We start from the raw sequence: 7,545 nt of genomic DNA, 5'->3' as shown, positions 1-7,545 counted from the left end.
AGGTGTAACCTGAACATGACCGGCCACTAGGGCAACCACATATCCTATTTGAGCAACACAAGATATACATGTTTTTATCTACATCATATATATCTTATAGGACTCATATTGACATGGAGATTTGGCTGGTCTCACCTCAAGGTTGGAGGGGGTCGGTGACGGGGACGACGGCACGGATGATGGAGGGGCTCCTTGATTTCTGCAAAACCAAAAACCCTATAAGTTATCACTAATACATCCCAAATAATTGCTTAAACTAAAAAAAATAACAACAAATATGACACGTTCAACTAGTTCTATTAATTCAACTAGTTCTTACTAAATATAAACTTACTATAACTTAAAAAAACTAGTTCTTTCTAAAAATAAAGTAGTTCAACTAGTTATATTAATTTTCTTACTAAAAATACATTAGTTCTATTAATTCAACTAGTTCAACTAGTTTATTAATTTACTTACTAAACTAGTTCAACTAAAACTAAACTAGTTCAACTAGTTTATTAATTTACTTACTACTACTAATCTATGAACCCTAAATTAACATCTACTACTAAAAAACATCTACTAAGCAGAGAGAGGGGGTGGGGGCTTACAGAGAGGGGAGAGACAGTGGCGGGGAGGTGCTCGGCGACGGAGAGGTAGGGGCGGCGAGGGCGGGCTCGGGATCGGGAGGCGGCGGTCCAGGGCGGGCTCGGGCGGCGACGGTGAGGTCGAGGGCGGCGGCCGTGAGGTCGAGGGCGGCAACGGTGAGTTCGAGAGCGGCGGCGGGCGGCAGCGGTGAGGTTGAGGGTGGCCTCGGGCGGCGGCGGTGAGGGTAGGCTCGGGCTCGGGCGGCGGCGACACATGAGTTAGGGGAACAGGGGGAGAGAGGGGGGAGCAGGACTTAGTGAAATTTTGAGCCGGCGGGTGGTTAAGTCGAACTAGCAGTAGCGCACTTTAGGAAACGCGCTATAGCTAATTTAGCTATAGCGTGTTTTAGAGAAAAACGCTACTGCTAAGTCTAAGCACGCATCAAAAATATACATTGGTCATCATTGAACTTTTTGTGTAGAATCTAAATAGTCAACATGAATCCTCACAGTACCTGTATAGGTACTGGTGAAGATTCATATTGCAGCCACAAATCCTACACATATAGTTCAATGAAGACCAAGTGCTCGAGATAGTTTGAGAAGTAACATATTTAAGGTGGTAAACACCTTGTTCGCTTAGCAGTATGGGACTAAACTTAATTAGGTGCAATACTTAGCAGCAGCGAGTTTTGAAGAAAAACGATGCTACTAAGTACTTTAGCAGTAGCGCGTCCAGGGAAGGGCGTACTACTATATCTAGCCTGGAGGCAACGCCGTGGCAATTATAGTAGTAGCGCTTGTTTCACCTAGAGCGCTACTGCAACCGGGTTATTAGTAGCGCGGTTTTAACAAGCGCGCTACTACTAATTAACAGTAGCATTTGTTTTTAAACCACGCTGCTAATTATTAGTAGCGCGGTTTTAACAAGCGCGCTACTGCTAATTAACAGTAGCTGCTGCTAAGAATCTGTGTATAAGGTTTTCCCTAGTAGTGTTAGGTCGTTCACCCACAGTGTGTGTAGGCCCCCCAGCTCCTTCTTTACGGCACACATCGATCGATATGCCTCTCTAGCCAGGTGTGCCTAGCACAAACACAAGCTTCCCCTCTTCTCTTATCACCGTCCATGCCTCACTCCCACCACTCTTTTCATCTATCTCGTACTCGCACACTCCTTCCCCCTCGATATAGTATGACTCACGCACCACCTCCTAGATGCATCCCTCTCTCTCTATCCTTCTCCCCGTGCCTCATTTGCTTCTAACACACACATGCATGTATACCGATCGATCTCCCAACATATACCTAGGTCGACTTTAACCATTCCCCCCCCATCGATCGACGTACCTCACAAGTTATGTCTCTCCTTTCTCTGACAAAGGACGATTGATCTTCCTATGTAGTTATGTCTGCTTACCACAGCCATATCGTCCCCCCTCATCATTCGTGCATGCCTCCGACCCGTCTCTCACACGCACGTGCACAGACAGGCAGCCATCCCCTCTCTTATTGATATTGCAGGCGTGCCCTCCGGTTTTCTAGCAAGCCTATCCCACCATTTGTTACAAGCAACTCCACTACCACCCCCTCCAACACTCTAGCTCTGTCTCTCTCCCAACCTTATTCCTCTCCTACACATATGCATGGATGCCGATCGATCTCCCTTAATACATGAGGTAGATCGATCTCCCTTAATACATGAGGTAGGCCTCTCTCCTCCTCCACACATATACCAGCCATTGTACCTCTATAGTTAATTAGGCCTCCCTCCCCCCCCACCACACACCGATAGTCGAGCGCTGTAGGTAGGTATCCATGCCATAGAGACAAACTGCACCTGTCCCCTCTCTCGTTCTAGTAGGCCAGCCACTCTATATCTTTGACGTGGGCACACACAAATTCGATGGCACTCTTTATCGACCGCGCGCGCGCGCCCACACACACACACATCATCCCTCTCTTCGATTCTATGGACACCTCAAGTCGATGATACCTCCACTCTCTTCTCGTGGATCGCCCCCTCTATATATATGATATATCCAAGACTCTATTTCACACACATTGCATAAGTTACATTTTTTGATTGACCCCCCCAAAAAAAACTCTCACGAACCCACACACTATATCTCTCTACGTTTGTATCTCTCTCACACAACCCCACGTAGATGGTGTACGTATACAAGAAGAGAATAGGTGCACCGTGCACGTACTCACGCTTCGTGCCCAACCACACCCGCGCGCGGGTACACGGTGGAGCTCATTTCTGTACGAAATGGCAGCCCACGTGCTAATTTGAACGCGTGTAGCGGTTGTTTACCTACGGAGGTCGTGTACCACGCGTGCACGAAACAAAGTTCAACTTGATGCGTTGGCGCGTTATTTTTAAATAAAGTTATATCGCTCAATGGCACGTACACAGAATATAAAACGATTTTTATGGAGAAAAAGGTAGTCTGCTCCACTATATGCAATGGAGCCTCCCTGCCTGGTTTGTCTCTCTTCAGAGTATCTCACACAAGGCTGCGGTGGCCTCTCTCTCTCTCTCACCGTTGGTCACTGATCCGGCCGCATCCCGTCCGCCGGCGGAAAGGGAGGACGTGCATCGTTTCTCCGTTCGACGGCGCCAAGGCAGCACGTCCCGATCTGCGGTACACGCCGTTCTCTCTGACCAAGCTCCGGTGCGGTAGGTCCTACGCCACCTGCTCGCTACCGCAGTATGGGCAGATTCCGCCCGCCGCCGCTCGCCTAGTTACATCCTGATGACCTCCGGGTATCCCCTCCGGCCTTGCTCCACTGCCCGTCTTCCCACGTCGCTGCATGTGGATCTTCCATAGTTCTTTGCACAAAACGTAGCTCGTCCGGTGTACTTTCCATATTGCAATCTCGTCCTCACACTGTTTTAGACAAACACAACAGTGTTGTTATCTTCCCTTAGGACAAGGAATATGCTTCTTTTTTGCCGTCGCAACTGCCATCAACAATATTTGTCTTTTCACAAATTTCAAATGGGCATATTTTAGAGTGTAGATTCACTCATTTTGCTTCGTATGTGTACTCCCTCCGTTCCTAAATATTTGTCTTTCTAGAGATTTCAACAAGTGACTACATACGGAGCAAAATGAGTGAATCTACACTCTAAAATATGTCTATATACATCCTTATGTAGTAGTCCATTTAAATCTCTAAAAAGATAAATATTTGAGTAGTCACTTGTTGAAATCTCTAGAAAGACAAATACTCAGGAGTATATTTAAGAACCGAGGGGGTAGTGCACAGCCGCATGGGAGACTCATACCGGTCGTTGCGCCGCATTAATAGTGAGAGCAGTCAAATCATAAGCCCGACCTTTCCCACTGTAAGTTGCTCGGAAGAAGCAACCATCAATACGCTCTTCTTTGAATCCGCTCATACTACTCCATCTGTCACTGTTTATAGAGCGCGCTTCAGAAAAAAGAGAATCTCTTGGACCAAGGCGACTAGCCATCGGCCTAAAAAATAACATTGGTAGTTATAGCACGGCGTCTATTACTAGAGGAAATAATGCGTACACACATGCATGCAGTGCTTCCACCCCGGGTACACACATGCATGCACTTACTCCACTCTGTAGTACTACATTGAGAGAAAATTGCAGTTACCACGCCCTAATTAATTGAGTATTAAACTAAATGCGTCTAAAGTCTCTCTGGTGGTGGAAATGCATTGAGAGAAATGCATCATAATGAAGCGCGCCCCGTAAACTGTGACGGAGGGAGTAGTATGAAGGTGCAAAACCAAGTACGCGTATGGCCAGTCGGTCAACACACCTCCTCTTGGCATATCACTGACATGTGGGACCGGAGTGTGAGAAACCGATCTCAATTGACGGCAAAATGGCCAACCCGCCGTTCCTTGAGAGAGACGAGGAGCGAGAACACACAGACGGGCTCGCACGGAGGCCAAGATATATTCGAGCATGGTTGATCGATATCATCATTACATGTTGGGCTGCCGTTTTCTGCCCTTCTCTGGAATAAATGTGTACTTTATCAGAGATTAAAAAAATAAGAGTACAGAGGCTCCACCATGCGGTTCTAGTAGTAGTACTAGTCGTACTACTAAACCTTGCGCTTGGCTCTTCGCCTCTTCGTGAAGTCGAACAATGATGGTACTCCACATGTTCGGTACTACAGTGTATGCCTCTGGCAATCTGACACCGAATGAACTGATGCATGTCCACCGCCTGGGCGAGGGTACGTTGCATTAGTCAAAAGGCGTAAGCGAGCTTCACCTTGTCCTGCAAGCTTCTCCTCGTTCTGCGAGTTGACGGGACACACCAACAAGTAGTGCTAGTCCATACTCCCTCCTTTCCGGTTAATATGGCTTAATATTTTTTGCGGGTAAATGAGAGAGCTTTATTCATATATAAGCATTCTTAGGACGATCAGCCAAGACACTGGTTACTAGGAAGCGAGGTACCCCGCAAAAAAAGAAGTAGGATGCGAGGTGTTTCATCAAGCCAGCTCTCGACCACATTCAAAGTGCAGCAAGCACGGTTTGCACAAAGATGCGCCGCAAGGTTTGCTGACCTGTTTACATGCTGAATAACAAAAAAGAGGAAATATTACCGAGCGCTCCTATTCGTAACAGGATATGAGCCAGAATTGAGCGAGAATTGTGGCGAGTGTTCCATGCAATCAACTTCCATTATCACATGCGAGAACCCTCGAAGAGAACCAAATGTGTTGAAGATTGCTTTATCACATTTTAAAAATATAATAAGAGTGTAGACGCTCCTCCATCCGGTTCCTAGTACTAGTAAACTTTGCGCTTGGCTGTTCGCCTCTTCGGGAAGTGCAACAATAATAGTACTAGTATAGTGTATGCTTCTGGCAATCTGACACCGAATTAACTGTTGCACGTCCACCGCCTGAGCGAAGGACAGCTTGCATTAGTCAAAAGTTTCTCCTTGTCCTGCGAGCCACGGCGCGCAAGCTTCTCCCGTCCTGCAAGCTTCTCCTCGTTCAGCAAGTTGACGGGACACAGCAAAGTAATGCTAGTCCATACTGCCTCCTCTCCGGTTAATATGGCTTAATTTCAAACGAGATAAATACACTGTCTGTCACTGTATATTTGTAAAAATACGGTCAGTGGACTTCATAATACGCTCATTGCGCTCAATATATACATTTTCCGGTGTTTATACGGTCACTAGCTCACCCTGGCTGAGTATGTGTGTGCATGCACGTGTAGGTTGAGCACTTGAGCGTGACCGTGTGTGTTCCGTCGTGTGCTTGGACATGCATGCATTAGGGCGTCGCGCGTGTTTTGGCGTCCATGTGTACGTGTGACTGTTGCATACCCGTAGGGGGAGTATGTGTAGGGGCCACTAAAGGAGCAGTCAAATCACACAGTAAGTTAGTCGGAAGAAGCAACCATCATTTCACTCTTCAATGACACGTACACAATATAAAATGGTTGATATGGAGAGAAAAAGAAAACCACTATATATACACTAGCAGGAGCCTAAGCTACAAGCCTGCTTGCTTGGGTTGCTCTCTTCACAAGCATAGATCGACGATGGCCACAACGCTGGTCACATATCCGGCCTGATCCCGCAACTGGGGGAAGGGAACAATGTTCTACGTAGACGCGGTCGACATCGGCGAGGGAGAAAATCCACAGTCGGTGCATCCCAATCGGGGGTCACCGCGGTGTGGGCCGATGCCACGTCCCAACCGCCCTCCTAGCTACAGCCCGACGTCCGTTTCGAAAATATTACTGCATGTCAACAAAAATTATACTAGTATCGCTGTTCTGTTTCAAAAAAAGCATATAAGCTGTTACTTCTTACCCAAGGATCTTTATATCCAACAGACACAAAATATCCATTCGACTGTTCGAAATTACTTTCACTGCTAATCTGATGTCGAGGTAATTGTTGCATCGCCACCAAAACTCACCATCTCTTAAGCTAAAGTAGACGGAGCTAACCCCTATATTAGCATATTACTAAGATAAACAGAAGGCACTGTGGAATCATTTAGGACGTGAGCTTGTCAATCTGAATGTGGAGGGACGCCAGCTTAGCCACGGCCAGCAGCTTGGGCGGAACTGGGAAGAAGGTCAGCTCCTGCACGGCGACGTCGCCGGGATCCCTGCTGCTTGTCACCTCCATTTCCACCTTGACGGCGTCGTTCCTGCCTTTGGGCTCCCCCGGCGGGCCGTTCGCCCACAGCTTGGCCACGTAGTGCGGCAGTGGGGATGCCCCCGCTCTGATGCAGACGAGCGACTCGGCAATAGGCGCGCCGATGTCGAGCACGCCGCCGACCAAGAAAAATGCGGGGGCCGTCCTCCTCCGCGAACAGCAAGAGCCGTGGCTCCGACAGTGGCACTTTCAGCTGGAGTGCCTTGCCGTACTGGATCCTGTGCACGGGCATGGGATGCACGGTGCTGATGTGGTGGGAGAGTACCGGCGGCGGGCCTTCGTAGCCGCAGACGGGCACGGGGCATTTGCAGGGCGCGAGCGGACACACGCTCTGGTGATCGGCGAGCTTGTAGTAAGTGACGTAGAGCCCACAGCCTTCGTGCGGGCACTCCACCCTCATCGAGGAGAGGACGGCGTCCGCCGCCGTGTTCCGCACGTCGAAGCCACCGCCGTGCTCGCACTTCTGGCACTGCCGCTGGTTCCCAGGGCGCTCGACGTGGCAGTCCGCGCAAGCCAGGTGCCCTCCCTTGCAATGCAGACATCAATCGAACAACACATCAATCAAGAAACCTGCACCTTGCTCGATCAGCCGAACGGACAAGGTGTATTCGAACCTCATACACTAGAGGCTTCAAGGGGCGGAGGCACAAGGGGCAGTGGAGCAAGGTGAGGTCCATCGAGACCATAGAGAGCTCCATCATTGGGTCCTGTTCCGTCTGCATGATCTCGCCCTCCTCGTGCACAACCATCTCTCGCTTTATTAGGGCCCGGGCATTACAAAGCTTTACC

This window comes from Aegilops tauschii, chromosome 5, assembly GCF_002575655.3.
Source record: "Aegilops tauschii subsp. strangulata cultivar AL8/78 chromosome 5, Aet v6.0, whole genome shotgun sequence".
Lineage (NCBI taxonomy): Eukaryota > Viridiplantae > Streptophyta > Magnoliopsida > Poales > Poaceae > Aegilops > Aegilops tauschii.
The sequence above is the reverse complement of the archived record's forward strand: the minus strand, read 5'-3'. Positions refer to the sequence as shown.